This window comes from Cibotium barometz, chromosome 15 (genome assembly GCF_041138505.1).
Source record: "Cibotium barometz isolate CiBa-2024 chromosome 15, ASM4113850v1, whole genome shotgun sequence".
Taxonomy (NCBI): Eukaryota; Viridiplantae; Streptophyta; class Polypodiopsida; order Cyatheales; family Cibotiaceae; genus Cibotium; species Cibotium barometz.
The window spans coordinates 41,895,458-41,915,543 of record NC_141060.1 but is presented as its reverse complement, the minus strand read 5'-3'; positions in this window follow the sequence as shown (position 1 = coordinate 41,915,543).

Genomic DNA, 20,086 nt, shown 5'->3' with positions numbered 1-20,086 from the left:
TTCAAAGGCAATGCAATCCATTGTAGGCTCTACAACACATCATAGTTCTCTTGTCAAAACTCCTAACCACCACTGAGTTCTCCGGCCACAAAATATCATGTTAGAATCTTCTCAAGGTTCTTCCCTTCTTAGGATTATTTCCAAATCTCATCTAATCAACCTTCATTAAGGTCTCTTTTCATACGAGGATAGTCATTCTAACTGTTGGAATTAAGGTTTCTAAAATCGATAATATAACTATTGGCTTATGAGTCCGCTCCGTACTTTCTTAAGAATTGGGCCTTATTGAATCAAGATTATTTCTTTAAGCTTGATGTTTGTCTAGATCCTTATTCTTTATCAAAAAGTCACTTATCCTTACCTTTTTAGGGCATCTTGGAATTTATTTTTAGAATACACCTTTTTTCCTTGATTGGAATGCTCTCAATCTTTTGAAGTTAAGGGTTATGTGGGGATTTCTCTCTCTAAAAATCTTCTTTTCTTGAGATACTTGGGACCAACTAGATTCTCTTGAGCTAGTTCTAAGATTGTAACTTAATCTTAGCCTAAAGGGGTCATTTCTCTCTCTCTCTCTCTCTCTCTCTCTCTCTCTCTCTCTCTCTCTCTCTCTCTCTCTCTCTCTCTAAATCTCCTTGTTTTCACTTTCTCTCTCTAAGAATTTCTTCCTAAACTGGTTCGTTTCACTTGAGGAAACCTAGATTTTTTTATTTCTAACCTTAATATCTCTATTTAATTATTATCTCTACATATATTTAGAAATTCTTCCCACATATTCTCTCTCTAAGTTGATATAATTTATCCATTCTCTCTCTAAAAACATACATAATGATTACCCTAAAAATAAAAAAAGCTTAAGGCTTTGATGATTAATCCTAATAAATATTATTTATGAATTTACTTACTATTTATATACAAAAACTACTTATTTTATAGCACTCTCTTTCTAGAATCCGGGTCTAATCCCTATTTTTCTCATATTTTCCATATCTAGATCTAAAACCTAATTTCATCTATTGCCATCATAATTCTATAATCCTAGATTTTTCTAAGGTCATAATTAATTTAATTAGATTTATAAATATATTTTTTATCTCTAAAAAACTACCCAGTGTATTCTAAGATCTAGTCATACACATAGTAACATAAACTCAATATTTCTAAATTCTCCTATGGTCATCTAATGCCAATTCTCAATTTAATTCATACATATCTATATATTCTCTTTCTAGAATTTAAATAGCTAAATATATTGTTTTAATTTTAAAAAATTATAAAGATCGTCATAACTTATCATTTAGTCTCCATCCTAGGTATAAATTTATTCTAGCTTCACGTGAGAACTAGAAATCAATTTAAATGCATGGAAATTTTGATAAAAGGGTAATAAGATCTAAGCTATTTCTTTATTCTCAAAAATTGTATAGGAAAATGAAATTCAAATAAGAAGAGACTAAGGGTTTGAAATTATCATAATCAGATGTAATTTTTAAAACAAGAAAATAAGCATGAATAACATTTTCTGGAAGTAGGTACCTTTTGGTAAATTGGTTTAGGGACTTGATGTAGGATAGTATAAGTCACCTTCGCTCCTCGAAAGACTTGATGCAAGATATTGCAAGTCACCTTCTCTCCTCAAAAAATGAATGCTTAGAATTTGCACTCCCTAATGCATAGAAGTTCTTCCAATACTTGGTCGATGCCAAAAAGGTCAATGTACTAAGCGTAAGTATGGGTAGAAGGGTCCTAATACAAGTACAACACAGTATTCAAGTTGATGTTCACTTATTCGAAAGGCTCTTAAAGCATGTGTGGAGAAAAAGAAGCCTACCCTCCCCTTAAAGAGAATGCGGGGGAGCTTGAGTTCCTTGCAAGAAAACACACACAAGAGAGAGATGGATGGTTGAATTTTCTTCTATCTTCTTCTCTTCTCTACAACCATATAACTAAAAGATAAGAGTACATACATAAAGGGAAAGTACTCTCCTATAATAACATACAAAATGGTCAGTCCATAGTGTGAACCCGATTATATGAGCTGGCGCTACCATGCCAGTGGCATAAGTGCAGAAGCTATCACCCAGGTAGGTCATCAATGTCTGCCATATGTAGCATCAATGCCTGCAATATGTAGCACTAGTTGAGCTCGATATCTCAATCAACACTCCCCCTCGAGCTCAACTCCACACATTGTACTCCAAGTATGCTCCTAAGCCCATGGAGCTTCTTTGTGCCCAATGTCTTCATGAAGATATTAGCCACCTGATCCTTTTTGCTGACATATACGTGATTTACATCACTTGCTAGAACCTTCTCCTCACAAAGTGATAATGCACCTTAATGTGCTTCGTTCTAGCATAATATACTAGATTATTGGCCAAATGTATGCTACTCATGTTGTCATAATAAATGACAACTGCCCTACCCACGGGCTCACCCATATCACCAAGTAGCTTCTGGAACCACGCTACCTCTCATAGGCTGCCATAGCAACACCCCTGTACTCTGCCTTTGTACATGACAAGGCAATTGTTGCCTGCTTCTTACTACTCCAACTCACAACAGCACTCCCAAATGAGAACATAAAACCACTGATAGATCTCCTATCTACAACACTACTATTCCGATCATCATATGTGTACCCATGTAGCTGTAGCTCTATACCAGCCTCGTAGAAAAGTCCATAATCAACTAGGGACTTTATGTACCTGAGAATCTATCTGGCCGCATCCAAGTGTGGCTTCCTAGGGGCCTACATAAATTGACTCACAAGTCCAATAGCATAGCTCAAGTCTGGCCCAGTAATGGTCATGTAGACCAGGCTACCCACTATGTACTTGTATGTATTGGGGTGAAAGCATGTTCAAGGTAACAAAATAGCATGTCCATGGACATGCTAGTTAAAGGGTGCACTTAGCTCATTTCCAGTTGTATTTTTCAATTTCAAATTACCTTTTTTAAAGTACACTGTTTGGCACCTTTCTTCTCACTCCACGTAAAAATCATTGAACATTGCCACATTTAATTCTTCTATCACCCACATTATCTCCCTCGGATGGAGTTCTCCCACAACGCATGTTCTCCTTCTCCCACAACGCACGTTCTCCTTCTATTTAATTCAAACCACTCTACTGTGAACGGGCTTGTTATCTTCTCCCATCAAACCATCTCTACCTTACGTCACACTCTCTTTCCTGTCTAACAAATTTTGAGTGGAGACCAATGTGTTGTTTTTCTTACTCTGGGTCAAAGTAACTAGTGTCCTCTCTTTGGCCCAGTTTGTAGACATGTGGGGATTGCATGTTTGGACGCAATCGAGGTGGGAATAAGGTTTCAAGACTACTAGCCCAGGGAAAAAGCTGCTTTCTCACATCAAACAAACTCTGAGTTACCCTCAGGAGTTACCACTGTGCGTGTAGTTGATTATACATGTTAAACCTTACTTTTACCAAATTGCAAGATTTTAAATATCTAGATATCCAAGAATCCACTTCAATAATAAGGATCTTGAATTACGGGACATCATTAGACAATACGAGGCCAGGAAAAGAGGGAACACCGAGAATGGAATAAGCTCAAAAGAGAGTCGACTATGTTGGAGGTGGATGAATCCATGAAGCAACAAATAGTCTATGATATAGTAAAGTTCTTCGTGCGCTGAGAGGATAATGGGCATGGGGAAACAGGTTAAATGTGAGATATTTGATCAAGTTTTGTAACACCCTGTAGTATTGGGTTCCGTGATCAGTTAAATAGAGAACATGATGAATTGCAATCAGCATTAATAGTAAATGTGCACAATACATTGGTTGTTTTGTTGAGAAACAAATAAGAAAATAAGAGTTCTTTCTTAAGAAAAGTAAATTGACTACTCTCATGAATTGTACTCCCATTACCAAAGTTATGCAAGTTTCCAGGCGTTCCTTGTACACCGCAAAAAATCGTGTGCAGTCCCGGATAAATGATCACTTATTCTAATTGAAAGCATGCTCGGAGGCTTCCATGTTGCAGTGCCATAACGGATGAAATCAAAGAACCGGTTTACTTATTTTGGGAATTTAAAACACGTGTCTCTCCCAACAAGAAAGATTTCTGCAAAAAAAGAATCAGATGAAACTGTTACATCGAGCATCCAGTCCATCTGCTCGATCAGCCTCAACTACATGAACCTTGTTTACTAGTTACACATGTTAACTATCATAGTACATTCACTGTCAATAAATGGCATTACTTACATACTAGTTATTCATGCTAGCTACAACACCTACCTGCTGCTAGTTAGGACACTCGCCAATTATACTAGTTAGGACACTCGCGAATTATACTAGTTAACATGCATGCACGCTAGCTAGAATAGTAAATAATGCTAAGTAACATACCTGCATGCTTGTTAGCACAGTTAGATGGTATGAATGAAGACCATATTGGAGAATTTGGAAAAATTCCAAGACTTTGGAAATTTTATTTTCAATCTATTTTTTGCCGTGTCTTAAGCATACAAACTCAAAACTTGTCACGAAGACTCTTAAGATCTTTCCAATGATACGTCACACGATGGGGTTTTGAAAAAAACTTAAAAAGTTTCACCATGTTCCCCTTTTTACAAATTTTCCAAATTCTCTAATATAGTGTTAATGGAAGAAGTTAATCTTTCTCTTCTCAACTCATTAATGCTAACTAGCATACATGTATGCTCGTTAGCACACTAATCAATGCGGACCAGCATACTTGACTGCTTGTTAAAACACTAAATAATGTTAACTACCATACTTGCATGCTAACTAGCATAACTGCATGTCAGTTAGCATGCTTACGTCCTAGTTAGCGTACCTGCATACTTGTTAGAACACTAAATCATGCTAGTTAGCATACCTAGATGCTAATTACTGTACTTGCATGCTAACTAGCATAACTGCATGTTACTTAGCATACTTGCATGCCTAAATCATGCTAACTACCTTACATGCATGCCAATTAGCACATTCATAATTTTAACTAGCATAAGTGCATGTTAGTTAGCATACCTCCATGCTTATTAGAACACTAAATCATGCTAACTACCATACCTATATGCTAATTAGCACATTCAACATTCTAACTAGCATAATTGCATGTAAGTTAGCATACTTGCATACTACTTAGCATGTTGCATGCTTTTTAGAACACTTAATTATGCTAACTACCATACCTGCATGTTAATTACCACATTCATAATGCTAACTAGCATAACTGCATGCTAACTAGCATAACTACATTCAAGTTAGAATAATAAATCATGCTATTTAACATACCTGCATGCTTGTTAGCACACTCAGATATGCTAACTAGCATACCTGCATGCTAATTAGAATAGTAAATCATGCCAACTAGTATACCCAAGAATGTAGACTTATTCATTCATGCTTGTGGATGCTTTGTTCTTATTTTGTAGGTTGAGTTGTTTTAGAAATTCAAAGCTGCTCATCTTGATTACAATCTTCAATTATTCTCATTTGAGTATTTGAAGCCCTTCTTTGTTCGTCAAGTGAAGGACATATATACGTGCTGCTATGAATATCATGTTCAAATGTCTTTCTTCAAAGACATAGTCAACCAGATGTGCCCTCAAAAGTTTGGTCTCCATAAGAGTGAATGTGATTGTAGATGTGAGGTTTGTGTAGGAGATGGTGCAACCATGGTCTGCATTGCACCGGTTTGTACTTTCAGTGGCATGATGCAGTTATGGGAATAAGTAGTCTGCTCAAAGGAGAGGAAGATAAGTCATTCCATTCAAGGAGGTGCTTGATGGGAGAGTGTGATGCTTGTGGTGTTGAGAAACTGCCATAATGACCTTTGGAGAAAAGAAAGAAAGGGAAAACTATAATTTTGAACGTATTTGAATATGTGGAGGCAGTTGGATAAACATGGAAAGAAAAAGAAAAGGAAAGATCTTATGAACAAGGAGATGCAATGTTCGGAGTTCCTTTGACTATTGAAGGCTAAGTTGAAGGTCTTTGTTACTCACAACTATGTTGCACAGTGGTAGGCACCACAACAGCTCAAGGATTGGATTCAAAATTTCCCAGATGATGTGGCTATGTGTGTTGTGGTGGACTTAGTGAGAACGATGCATTTAAAGAGAAGAATGAGATCCAGTCAATGGATTTAAAGAGAAGAATGAGATCCAGTCAATGCATTGGAATTCAACTTAGTGCACCATATTTGTGCACATACTTATTATAGGAAGAGAAGTGAGGTCATCAAAATAGTTCACTTTTTCATTTCAGATGATAGAATGCATGACACGTTATTTGTGCAGCATTGCTTCATGTTGCACTTGGAATGGATCAGGCAGCAAGATGTAAGTATAAACCACCATTGGGTATGGTTCGATGGTGCTGCTTCATAGTTCACAAAGCGTGTAGACCATTCTATTTTGTTACTCGATATGATGGTTTGACTGGGATAGAAATGAGCCATTTCTTCTCAGCATCAGGGCAAGGAAAGGGAGAACATGATGGAGTAGGAGCTGTGGTAAAGAAAACGCTGACACATGAACAGTTGAAACCTAATGGGGTGACCTTAAAGTGTGCTGTAGATGTAGTTGAGTACTATAGGCCCAACCTTTTAGAGGGGGCTGAAGCTTGCTATTCTTCTGCATAGAGGCTCTGTGCACACGAGTCTTTTGGGAGGTTAAAGAAGGGCATGTTAATAGGGAGGCAAAATGGAATTTTGGGCCCATTCCAAAGACTCATTCTGTGCATGTTGTTCATTGCCATAATCCTTGAGACCCTACAGGACTTGCCACCAAACACCTCAGACTCATGCTTTTGTGATGCATGCATGCATCACAAATGGAATAGATGTGTGAATAAAGCCCATGTACCAGCGTGGGATTATCACACATTGGAGCCCTTGCCTGATTTTGCATTGGCCAACTGTATACTGCTAATGTTGTCATAGAAAATGACAACTTGTCTATCCACTAATAGACCCAAATTTGCAAGTAGCTTTCTCAACCAAGCTACCTCACATGCTGCCATAGCAGCACCTTTGTACTCGGCCTCTGTACTAGATAGAGCAACCTGGATAGAGCAACCGTAGGCTGCTTCTTACTGCTCCAAGTCACAACAGCACTCCCCAAAGAAAACATGAAGCCACTAGTAGATCTTCTATCTGAGATACTACCAGCCCAATCAGCATCTGTGTACCCATGTACACATATCTTTGTCCCAGTTTCATAAAATAGTCCACAATGCAAAGTCGACCTCACATACCTCAGTATGCATCTCAATGCATCCAAATGCGGCTTTCGAGGAACCTGCATAAACTGACTCATCAACCCAACAACATAGCTCAAATCTAGCCTGGTGATCGTCATGTAGATCAAGCTTCCTACTATGTGCCTATACATAGTAGGATCCTCCAAAATCTCTCTTGAATGTGCACAACTTGCCATTCTGATCCAGTGGCACTGAGATAGGCATACAACATGTCATACCATACTTGGACAATATGTCCAAGCCATACTGTCTGTACAGTAATCCAATACCATGTGGTGACCTAATCACCTTAATGCCCAAGAAATATCTGAGCTCCCCCAGATCCTTCATCTCAAACTTCTATCTAAGCAAGATCTTTACATCAAAGATCTCTTCATCATGGTCCCCCGTAATGATCAGGTCATCTACATAGATGACAACAAGCACAACCCCTCTATCACTGTGTCTCACATACAGCGAGAAATTCGCATTGGCTACATGAAAGCCAATAGTGATAAGATATTCAAAAATCTTGTCAGACCATGCTCTTGGTGCTTGTTTTAAGCCATACAAGGCTTTCTTCAATTTGCAAACATGCTCGGGGTGACTCACATCCTCATAACCAGGTGGCTGCAACATATACACCTCTTCCTGCAAATCCCCATGCAAGAATGCATTCTTTACATCCATCTGATGTAAAGACCATTGCTTTGATGCAGTCGCCGCTGATATCACAACTCTCACTGTTTCCAGCTTGGCAACTGGGTTGAAAGTTTTCTCATAATCAATGCCATATGTCTGCGCTATCAATCTAGCCTACCTGCTTATGCTTCCATCACTGTTATGTATTACTTTGTACACCCACTTGCATCCAATGGCTTTCTTGCCTTCAGGGGAAATTGCACTAAATCCCAAGTTTCATTTCCATATAGTGCATCCATCTCCTCATCCATAGCTTTCTCCCAACACACATTTCCAACAGCCTCATTAATGCATGTGGGCTCTACAACCTGTACAACTTTTGCCATGTATGCATAGTGATGTGCCACATAACCATCATAGGTAAACCTCTGCACAGGATTCTTCACTCTCCTAAATCTTCCTAGCTTTGCATTCATGGCTTCCATAGCCTTCTTTACACCAGGTGTTCTCATAGCTGGTGGTATCCCAAGATCCTCATCAAGGCTCATCTCTGAGCCACTAGACTCTCCATCAACATGAGAATGCCCTGCAGAAATGTCAGGCATACTAAGGGGCTCAACCACTTTCTCTTTGTCTTTATGTGATGTACTAATCACATTTGCAGGACTGGTATTATGACGCTGCCTACCACTCCATGGTCTATCAAGTGAACCACTAGATGAGGACTATCCTGGTCCACTCAAAGACTATGATTGCTGACTTGCATTCTGTGCAACCACACTTCCACTCACATCAACCCCAATAGCTTCTTTTTCAGCAGCATACCAGCTGCTCATCTCATAAAAAACAACATCCTTGCTTACCCTCAACTCACGTGTAGCAGGGTTATAACACCTGTACCCCTTTTGCTCAAGGGAATATCCAATAAACACACATTTTTCAGCTTTTGGATCCAGCTTAGTTCTTAACTCATCTGGCACATGCACATATGCAATGCATCCAAAAACTTTCAGATGAGACAAATCAGGTTTTTTGCCAGTAAACCTCTCCTTTGGAGTTACATCATGTGTGGCTACAATTGGAGTCCTATTCATGATGTAAATTGCTGTAGAAACAGCTTCAGCCCAATAGCTATGCGACATATTCTTCTCTCCCATCAATGCTTGCGCAATCTCAGCAATGTGCCTGTTTTTCCGCTCAGCAACTCCATTTTGCTACAGAGTATATCTGCATGTAAACTTTCTCCGTTCAAAAATTCAGAGAACTCATTGGAGAAGTACTCTCCCCCTCTATCTGACCTTAGGCACTTTACATGTTTCCCTGTTTCCTTTTTAACCATAACTCTGAAATTCTGAAAATGAGTGAAGACCTCACTCTTCTCCTTCATGAAGTATACCCACACTTTCCTTGTGTGGTCATCAATAAATGTCACATAATACCTACAGCCTCCCATAGACATGGTCTTCATAGGACCCCATGCATCTGAATGCACAACATCTAGTGCATTTCTGCTCACATTTCTCTCACGTGGAAATACATGCTTTGTTTGCTTTCCAAATTGGCATGCTTCATATATTTTCTGCATATCTTTAACTTTAAACTTCGGCAGCCCTGTCACAATTCCTTTAGTCTGCATAGACTTCATTCTCTGCACATTCACATGTCAAATTCTTTTATGCCAAATGTCTGTGTCTGCGACGATTCCTGAACCATTTGTAAACATCGCAGCACTCACTTCAGGCATGTTTACATTCAATGTAAACATTCTGCCCACTCTGTTGCCTTTTGCAACCAACCTATCTTTAAAGTCTTCAACATAACAACCACTGAGGGTTAAACCGAACCTGCAAACAACACCATATTAGTGAATTTGGGAATTTCCCAATTCCCATTTTTGAATACTTAAAAAAGCCTTGAAACACCAATAGATGGAAGGGATTCCACAATACCCTTGATCTTCAATGCATAGTCATTCACAGACATACTCTTTTTCTCCACAGTATGAAGTTCATTCTTCAATTGTATCTTTCGTGCCTTGGTATTCGTTTCATAGAGTTTTACCAAGGTGTCCCACACCTCCTTGGGGGACTTGGCATCCTGTATATACCTAATCATGGTGTCTTGTATACTGATAGAGAGCCAATACATAACTTTTCTGGCTCCTTGGTTCCAATCCTTGAAGTCTTTCACATCTGCAACGGTGAGATTGATCTCCGGTATCTCTGGTGCCTCTTCATGCTTACCTTCTATGTAGTCCCAGGAACCCTTTCCCATCAGGAAATTTATCAACCTGAACCTCCAAGCATGGAAGTTGTTCTTGTCAAGCTTCTCAGCAACAATCTGGTTTGTACCATCATTTGACATCTTACGAGACACACAAATTTACCAGAAACAGCACTCTGGTTTGTCCTGCACAAACTGCTATATTTCCTGTAGCGGTACTGTATTACACTCAAATGTCACAACCAGTGACCTCAATGTGCATACATACACCCAATGGCAACTATTGACCTCCTTGCAGAACACACAATGTTTGCACAACCAATTTGTCTTCCTGTAGTTCTTAAAATAGAGTTCTGCATAGAATTGATGACTTAACCGCAGTGCTCGAAATCGCCAGCTTTTTGAAAAACGGAGGTCCTAACGTGCCCGAAACGCGATTTCGGCCCAAAAATTTTAAGTCTGACAAGATAGAATAGTTTCCCTTTAGCTTTACTCCCGCAAAGAAAGCTCCTCAATCAGAGATCGTTTACCGGTGCCTCTCGTAGAGCTCCTGACAAGGGTGTAGTCGCCAACACAAATAGGGAAGAGTAGATGAAGCTCTTACCCTCGTACTGCTTCCTGTGCTTCTCTTGCTTGCAGCTCAGCCCTTAGCATGAACCAAGCTCTGATACCATGAAAATATGCAGGGGGGAAGAGAGCTTGAGCTCTTGCAAAGCATACACACACTCACAAAACCCTAAAAGAGAACACACAAGGTGAAAGGCTGAAAATCTTCTTCTTCTTCACACAACACTCAACACACCATATACAAAGATAAGAGTACCCACCATATGAAAAGTTACTCAACCAAATACATACTAGGGTTCTCTATAGTGTGAACCCAACTAAATGAGCTGGCACTATAACTATGCCAGCAATCTCTAGAATGGCTATCACACAGCTTGTCATCCCACTGACTGCATATCACCCATGATCTCCAAAGAGGCAGCAAGGCCCGAATCAGAATCAAGATAGAGGAAGATTCAGAAGTGAAGGAAGATCCTTCCCCCAGAGTACTTTCTCAGGAACCCCACCTCTTTCAAGAAATTAGAAGGATGAGCTCAGAACTGAAAACCGATGTTTTGGATGCCAGGGTTTTGGTCACCAGTTAAAAGACTGCCCGACTCCTGCCATGTCAAGTGGACAGGGAAGTCAAGGACCCCGAATTCAGAAACCAACCCCTTCATACCAGTCTAATCAGGGTCCGTCTCGCCCAAGCCAGGGAAACCCCAGAAGAACTCCAGCTCAGCCATCTGCCTCTATCCAGAGTAATCTCAGAACTCCTTCCCAGAACTGGGGCAACCAAAGAGAAAGAGTTCTACCAACCATGCCAGTGGTGTAAGTGTGGGGCCTATCTCCCAGGCGGGTCATCAATGTCCACCGCCTCACTAGATGAGCTCGATATCTCAACACTTGTCTCCTTGCTACCTCCATCCACATATTGTAACATCTTGTACGTTGTATCAAAATATCCATGGAGCATATTCCACAGAAAAGAAATAAGTTCAAAATTACTCCAGAAACCTCTGAGGCTATCTACAATAGCATGCATGACCTATGAGTGTTTCCAAGATTAACACTTTCCTTGTCATTGACATGTATTTGTAACATCTTACATTAGATAATTTTTTTTTATTTTTTTAACACAAAGATACGGCATGCTAATTATGATGTAATGTTGCAAATCAATAGCATTGGAGAACTATTGTATTTTTTATATTCTGTTGCCTAGTCCATTGACATAATACTTTTGTATTTTTGACATAATTTAATGCCGATTGCTCACTGATGACTGATTTCTATGAGTTTGTAAGTTAATTTAGTTTTCCTGGCTTATCATCAAGTGCCGTGTGGATGTCTTTTTTCCTTAAATCTGGTCTTGTCCACCTTAGGGTTTTGTAGAGTTGTTGGTGTTTATTAAGAGTTTCAGTTACCTTAGGGTTTTGCAAAAACTTTTTGAGGAGATTTCATCTTTGAGAAAGGGTTGGATCTGGTTTTGTTTAAGTGCTTAGAGATCCCTCTGGTGTCAGCTAACTCAGTGGGCAGTGATTTTGCATCAGTTAGGTTAGCTTTGGGTAGTTGGGTAGATTTTGCTCATTCAGATGAAGTTGTGAGCTGGTAATAGTCAGCAGAGAGCTAGTAAGTTGGTATCTTGCCTACTTGAAAGGTTTTTGGGGGTTTATAGAGTTGATAGAGGACATTTTAAAGTATTATTTTAGAGCAAGTGAGGACCAGGGGATATTGATTAGTGCTCTAGTGCCTCCTGGTGTTATATGCTAGACACGACCTCTCTTTTTCTCTCTATCAAGCATGCACATACACACATGACTCTTTCTCTCTCTCTCTCTCTCTCTCTCTCTCTCTCTCTCTCTCTCTCACACACACACACACACACACACACACACACACACCCACACACAATCTCTCTCTCTCTCTCTCTCTCTCTCTCTCTCTCTCTCTCTCTCTTCACACACACACACACACACACACACACCCCCACACACAATCTCTCATGCTAACTTGCATACATGTATGCTAGATGTATGATAACTAGCATATTTGTATGCTATCTAGCATATGCTAATTAGCATAGATGTATTCTAACTTACGTGTGGAAATGCTAGTTATATGCTAATTATCATTTGACTAGCATATGCTAATTAACTAGTATATGCTAATTAGCATAGTTATATTCTAACTAGCATATGCTAATTAGCATAGTTGTTAACTAACTTGCATGTACATGTATACTAGTTGTATTTTAAAGTCATTAGGGTGGATAGGGGGTAGTGAAGTATTCTTTTAGAGAAGCTGAGGATTAGGGGAAAATGATTGGGTGCTGTGGTGCCTACTGGTGTTGTATGCTAGGGACCACCTCTCTATCTCTATCAAGCCTGCACATACACACATGACTCTCTCTCTCTCTTTGTCTCTCTCTCCCTATCTAGCGTATGCTAATTAGCATAGCTGTATTCTAACTTGCATGTGGAAATGCTAGTTATATGCTAATTAGCATAGTTATATGCTAACTAACATATGCTACTTAACATAGTTGTATTCTAACTTGCATGTACATGTATGCTAGTTGTATGCTAAAGTCATTACGATGGCTGGGGGGGTCGTGAAGTATTATTTTAGCTAACAAGTATACTCATATTCTAATTACCTTAGTTATATGCTAACAAAAAAATTGACTAGTGACTAGTTAGCATAGTCTATGTTAACGATATGCTAACTAGCATAGAATATGCTTACTAGCATATAGTTACCATAGTCTGCTATGATAATTAGAATAGCCATATGCTAACAAGCATACTCATATTCTAATTAGCATAGTTATATGCTAATAAAAAATTGATTAGATACTAGTTAACACAAGCTAATTGTGTGCTAACTAGCATAGTATATGCTTGTTAGCATAGTCTTCCACCAAAAGAGTCATATGCTAACTAAAATAGCATAGATATGCTAACTAGAAGACTCGTATGATAATATTTGCTAGCTAAAATAGCTTATGCTAACCAGAAGGGTCATATGCTAATTAGCATAGTTGTATGCTAAGTAAAAGCTATGCACACCTCTTAACATAGAATGTGCTAGGTATATGCTAGTAAGCATTATCATATGCTAATTAGTATAGTTGTATGCTAATTAGCATATAATAAAAAAGGATTGTTAATTAACAACTTAATAATTGTAAAAAACATATAACTAGAATAACATATGTTGATTAACATAAATGATGCTAAACATAAACCACGGGCTAATGTCACTTAAAAAAGTATAAGGGGGTAACTTGATATCCAAACGATATTTGTAATAGCACTGTGGAATCACAAAATCATAGTTTTGTTCTCTACATTGTGCACCTTATGAGGTGCACACAGTTGCAAAACACATGGCATGATATACATGGTTGCACGGTAGTGAGACCAGCGTGAAAGTTTTATATCAGCATCAAAAAATATACCACAACTTGCATAATAACCTAGGAGAGTAAGGTTTTCCACACTCTTACTTCCCTAGGATGGCGCATTAGGAAATAGGCAAGCCCTGCTGCCAGCTTGAACTTTGTTTAGCATGTCTTGAAGCAGGGCACGTTGCCTTGCTAGCTTCTTCTCGACTTCATGATTCACCTCCAACTCAGTCTGCAAATATAGCTGTGTGAGCAATGTACGAATGTGAATCTATAGACAAACAAATCATGTACAAGCAAAAATAGAAGACTGTTTACCCCTATCAAACAAAGATGTTCTCCAATTCATCTGACCCCCCTCAAAGCATCTCCAAAGTGCCTCATTGTGTTGATATTTTCATTGCAGGTTGGATTTATCAATCGAATCTTCCGGAGGCAAGGACGCCATCTTCTCTTTTGCAGCTTGAATCTCCAATCTCAATGTTGACAGGAAAGTTCTTACTCTCTCTATAATCATCTGCTTCAGCTTTGCATCCTCCAATTTTTACTGCAAACCTAAATATTCCTCACCTCCTTTTGAAATATGTAGTCTTTCATCGATTCCTTCAATCAATTAATTGAGGTTCTTTATGTCGCTCTCTGCCAACACATAATCTTCATCAATGTCACACTGCTACTATGACTAGGCTGTGCTCTTGACTGAGGGGTGTGGCCAACTTCTCCACCTCCTGTGTTCAATGTCAGCATGGACGTTACCAACTCCGTTGGTCAACTTCCAACATGTTAAGTGGGTGTCAAAATACCCCCCTTTGTGTAAATCATTGTTGTGCTCCTCAGCAACAAAGATGGCCCAAGCAAAGCACATGGCATTCCTTGTGTCAATAGCATGAGGGTTGAACTAAAGCACATAAGCCCGAGCAAATTCTAGAGGGACTTCCATGTTGGTTGCCCACCTTTGATACACTTTGTTGTAGAACAACATCATGTTTTCAAACCTTTCAGGACAGATGCTACTACACTTCACATGGTATGACCCCCTTTCCTTGGTGTGGCTGAAAATAGACAGCTAGGCAGCATATGAAACATCTAACTCTTTCAAGTTCCTTGAGTCATCACCATCAATATCCAAGACGTGGTTGACATGGAAGACCGCCTTGGTCAAACAAAACACCTTATGAAGTGGGTAGGCCACCTTTGGTGCTTTCCACCGCACTACAAAAACATAGAAAATATGAAACATGTGCTAAAAAAGACAAGCACACAAAACAGTTACACAGTAGGTCAGGCACATTACTTGCAATTTCCCTCAAATTCTCTAATCTCACATGGACCTTTGTTGGCTAACATAGCTTTGTTTTTCACTCGTGATACACAAGATTCTTCCTTGTTTGACACTTCTACCTATTGGTTATGTTTTTCTGCTTCCACCTTCTTCTTCTACCTTGTTTGTCTTCTTGCCAGGCGACTCCTTGCTTGGCTTCTTGTCTAGCCTAGAGTCGCTTGTGAGTTCATCGTCTAGCTGGGTCATTTGTGACTGTGTCTCTTGGGTGGAGGCGAGGGCTCCCCCTTGGCAGAAGGCCTGACTGGTCTCTTCTTACCAACAGAGTGCTCTGTTGTTATGCTGCCTTTCCCGGCCATATCTCCTAAATCAACTTTTGGAGAGGAAGGATCATAACTCATAGCAATGAGCATCCTTGTATTTCGTGCATGCAGCCACCCTCTTAGGATCATCATTGTGCTACGTGGCTACTTTTGATATTACATCTCTAATAAACATGTGCTACTTCAACCCCCACCTAAAAATATGCTAATAAGCACAAAAGGTGTTACCTTAAATGTGCTTACACCCAATGGGTCCTCCAAAAGCTCACCTGTATCTATAGAATGCTTTGTGTTCTACTCCAATGGCATTGAAATAGGCTTATAGCCCGTCGTACCATACTTGGTCAACATGTCCAAGCCATACTACCTCTACAATAACAAAATGCCATGAGGTGATCTCACTAGCTCTATGCCCAAGAAATATCAAGCTCACCTAGATCCTTCATCTCAAGCTTCTACTTCAAAGGCCTCCTAACATCATGTATGTCAGCATCACTATCACCAGTGATAATCAAGTCATCCACATAGATGAGTAATATCATGATCCCTCTATCTGTCTTTTTCACATAAAGTGAAAAATTTGCATTGGATGTCTCAAATCCAATGGTAACACGATACTCCCAAATATTTTTTTACCATGCTATGGGTGCCTACTTCTTCAAGGGCCATACAAGGCTTTGCGTAGCCTGCACACAAAATCTGGGTGTGTATCACTCTCATAACTTTAGTGGCTACACCATGTATACTTCTTCTTGCAAATCACCATGCAAGAAGGCATTCTTTACATCCATCTGATGTAAAGCACAACCCTTTTCTATAGCCATAGCACTGAAAGCTCTCACAGTTTCCATTCTTGCAACCGGGCTAAATGTCTCTTGATAGTCAATGCCATAAGTTTGCGGATAGCCCTTGGCCACCAATCTTGTCTTATACCTGCACATTGAACCATCAGTGTTATGCTTGACCTTATAAACCCACTTACATCCAATTGCCTTCTTTTCCTTAGGCAAAGGCACTAACTCCCATGCTGCATTTGCATCCCCAATGATGTCATCTTCTCATTCATGGCACCTTCCCATTTCTTATTGCCAAGTGTCTGCTCAAAACAAGTGGGCTCCAACTCTTGTATTGCTTTAACCATGTAAGCATAATGATGGGATGTATATCCATCATATCTTAACTTGTCAATATTGTACCTAACCCTCGTAGAACTATGTACACTTGGATCACGACCAAGTGTCCTCAAAACAGCCTTGCTTCTCCTTACACTAGGAGTAACCACAGATAGAATGCGAAGCTCCTCATCAAGCTCAGAGCCACTAGAGTCACCATCCACATATGAGTGATCTACTGATAGATCAGGCACAAAAGGTTGATCTACCTTTTCCTTCCCTTTGCATGACACATGTATACCTTCATCTTTTCTCAACCAGCCTGAACATTGGATCCACTACTACTAGAGGACTGTCCAGGTCCACTAAGCACCCGTGATTACTGCTCTTCATGTGGTGCAACATCAGCACTTCTTACATCTGCATCCTTTGTTACCTTCTCCACTGGTGCATACCAGCTACTCATCTCATCAAAGACAACATCTCTTCTTACTTGCATCTCACGAGTGATAGGGTTAAAACATCTATAACCTTTCTGCTCCATGGCATAACCAATAAAGATGCATTTACCTACCTTTGGATCCAACTTTGTTCTCACTTCATCAGGAACATGCACATATGTAATACACCCAATCACTTTCAAGTGACACATCTAGTCTTATGCCTATAAACTTATGTTTAGGCATCATACCATGAACAATTGCTGCAATGGGTGTCCTACTCCTACTCATAATGTACACAACAGTTGCTACTACTTCTACCCAAAAATAATGTGGCATATTCTTTTTAGCCATCAAGGCATGTGCTACTTCTACAACGTGCCTATTTTTTCTTTTTGAAACACCATTTTATTGTTGAGTGTACTTGCATGTAAACTGTCTCTTAATTCCCTACTTTCTCAAGAGATTGCTAAACTCATTGGAGAATTATTATCCCGCACTATTTGATCTCATGCATTTTATTTGCATGCCTTTTTCCTTCTTGACCAAGAATTCAAATTTCCGAAAGTGAGAAAACACCTCACTTTTCTCCTTCATGAAGTAAACTCACACTTTCCTAGTGTGGCATCAATAAATGTAGGTCTACAACTTGCAATTGTTGCAGTCTTGATTGGTCCCCATACTTCTGAATGTATAACATCTAATGGCCTTGCACTCACATGATTTTCATGTGGAAAAGCATGCTTGGCCTGCTTACCAAGCTGGCATGCTTCACATACTTTATGCATACCATCAACCTTAAACTTTGGCAACTTTGCAACAATATTTTGGGCCTACATAAACTTCAGTCCTTTATACTCACATGACCAATGTGCTTGTGCCATATGCCAATATCTGCAATGACACTTGTTCCATGTGCAAACATGGTTGTCTTTACTTCAAACATGTTCACATCCAAAGTAAACATCCTGCCATTTTTGTTACTCTTTTTAACCAAGCGATAATGATTTTTGAAATCTTCCACAAAACATCCTTGAGGATTAAACCTCACTTGTAGACCCTACTCAAACATCTATCCAATAGAAACATCTGCCAAGTACTCCATTTGTCATCCTGGCATAGATAATGGAACTTTACTAACATGTGCAATGGGATGCACAATATCATCACATATTTCTACATTACCTGGTTTTTTTTTTTGCATGTCTCTAAACCACTCACCATGACTGGTCATGTGGTTATAGGTGCCAAAATCCACATACCATTTATCTTGAGATCCTGACACATCTCTTGTTGTGGAACTGAGCATGTGATGCATCATAAACAACTGCTCACTTCTATTATCCCTACCAGGTTTACTAGATGATGCATAGTTGCCTTGCTGCAACTTTCCACTTTTAATGTCATTCTAATTTTTATAGCAGTCCTTTGCCATGTGTCCTAGTTTACCACAATAATCGTACTTTATGCTATTTACACTCTGATGTCTTTGCCAACCACCTCGGCCTCTTTGGCTCCCCTTGCCTCTAGAGACTTGCCTCTTCCGCCTATGTATGATTGCTGGCTATGAATCATTGGACTGTTGTTATCCAGAATTTTGGTTTCCTTATTGGCCACCACCTTTGCCTTGACCATGACCTCTACCTCTACTTGAATTAGAGTAGAAGGCATGTTCTGAAGTGTTCTTGCTTTGTGAAGAAGTGTCCTCACCTAGAGACTTTTCTTCTATGATCAACATAGACACCAAGTCTCAAAAGTTGAGAATATTCTCTCTAACTGCAATGGTGGTCTTGAATGGCTTGTACTCTTTGCCAAGCCCATTCAAATAGAAACTCACCAAATCATCATCTTTCACCAATACATTGATAGACCCTGGGGATTCAACAATGCCCTTGATATTTAAAGCATACTCATTGATAGGCATGCTTTTCTTTTCCACTATATTCTACTCTTATTTTAGCTACAACTTCCTTGCCTTTGTATTAGTTTGGAATATCTACACTAGGTTGGTTTTGCCATGCAGCTGGAGTGTTGGTATCCTGTATGTGTCCTATCATTGTTTCTCTCACACTGATCGAAAGCCAATACATGAATTTCCTTGCACGTTGATTCCAATCCTTGAATGCCTTTATATCTGTTGGAGTGTCATTCAGACAACTCTAGAGCTTGTCTCTTTCAACATAGTTCCAAAATCCTATACCCATTAGGAAATTGGTCATTCTAAATTTCTAGGCACGAAAGTTATTTTTATCTAGATTCTAACTGACAATTTGATTGAGTCCATTAGACATGTTTTCCTGTAACAATTAGAAACCTGCAAACCTGTATACCTACAAACAGACAATTTCTGTATGCAACCTATAACATAGCAGTATCTTCTATAACTGCTATAGAGTGGTACTTCAACACAACTTGTAGGTTACTAGATATGACCAGAGTACATTTATATACACCAAATATTCACAATACATGTGCAAACACTGTCTGCGCTCACATCTGAAACTCTCGAAAGGTCAAGTTGAAAGAGGTAAGAGAACCTCTTAGCCGTACTCACCTTTATCTAAGAAGGAATATGTAAAATCATACGAATAGTGAATGCCAACATCTATGACCCCATACCATTGCTATATTATGTACATTATAGATGCCTTGGAAATCATGAGACAACAATTTGTGGGTATGGTGCTCAACCATTGTAGCACAAGTGCTAGGTCACTAGAACAACCCTATCTCTAAATGTCTTTGTGAAGATGTGAGCCAGGTGATTCTTTCTGGTAACATATATCGGATTTAGGTCATCTATTAGAACCTTCTCTCTCAAAACGTGATAATGCACCTCAATGTGCTTCATACTATCATGATATAGCTTGTTTC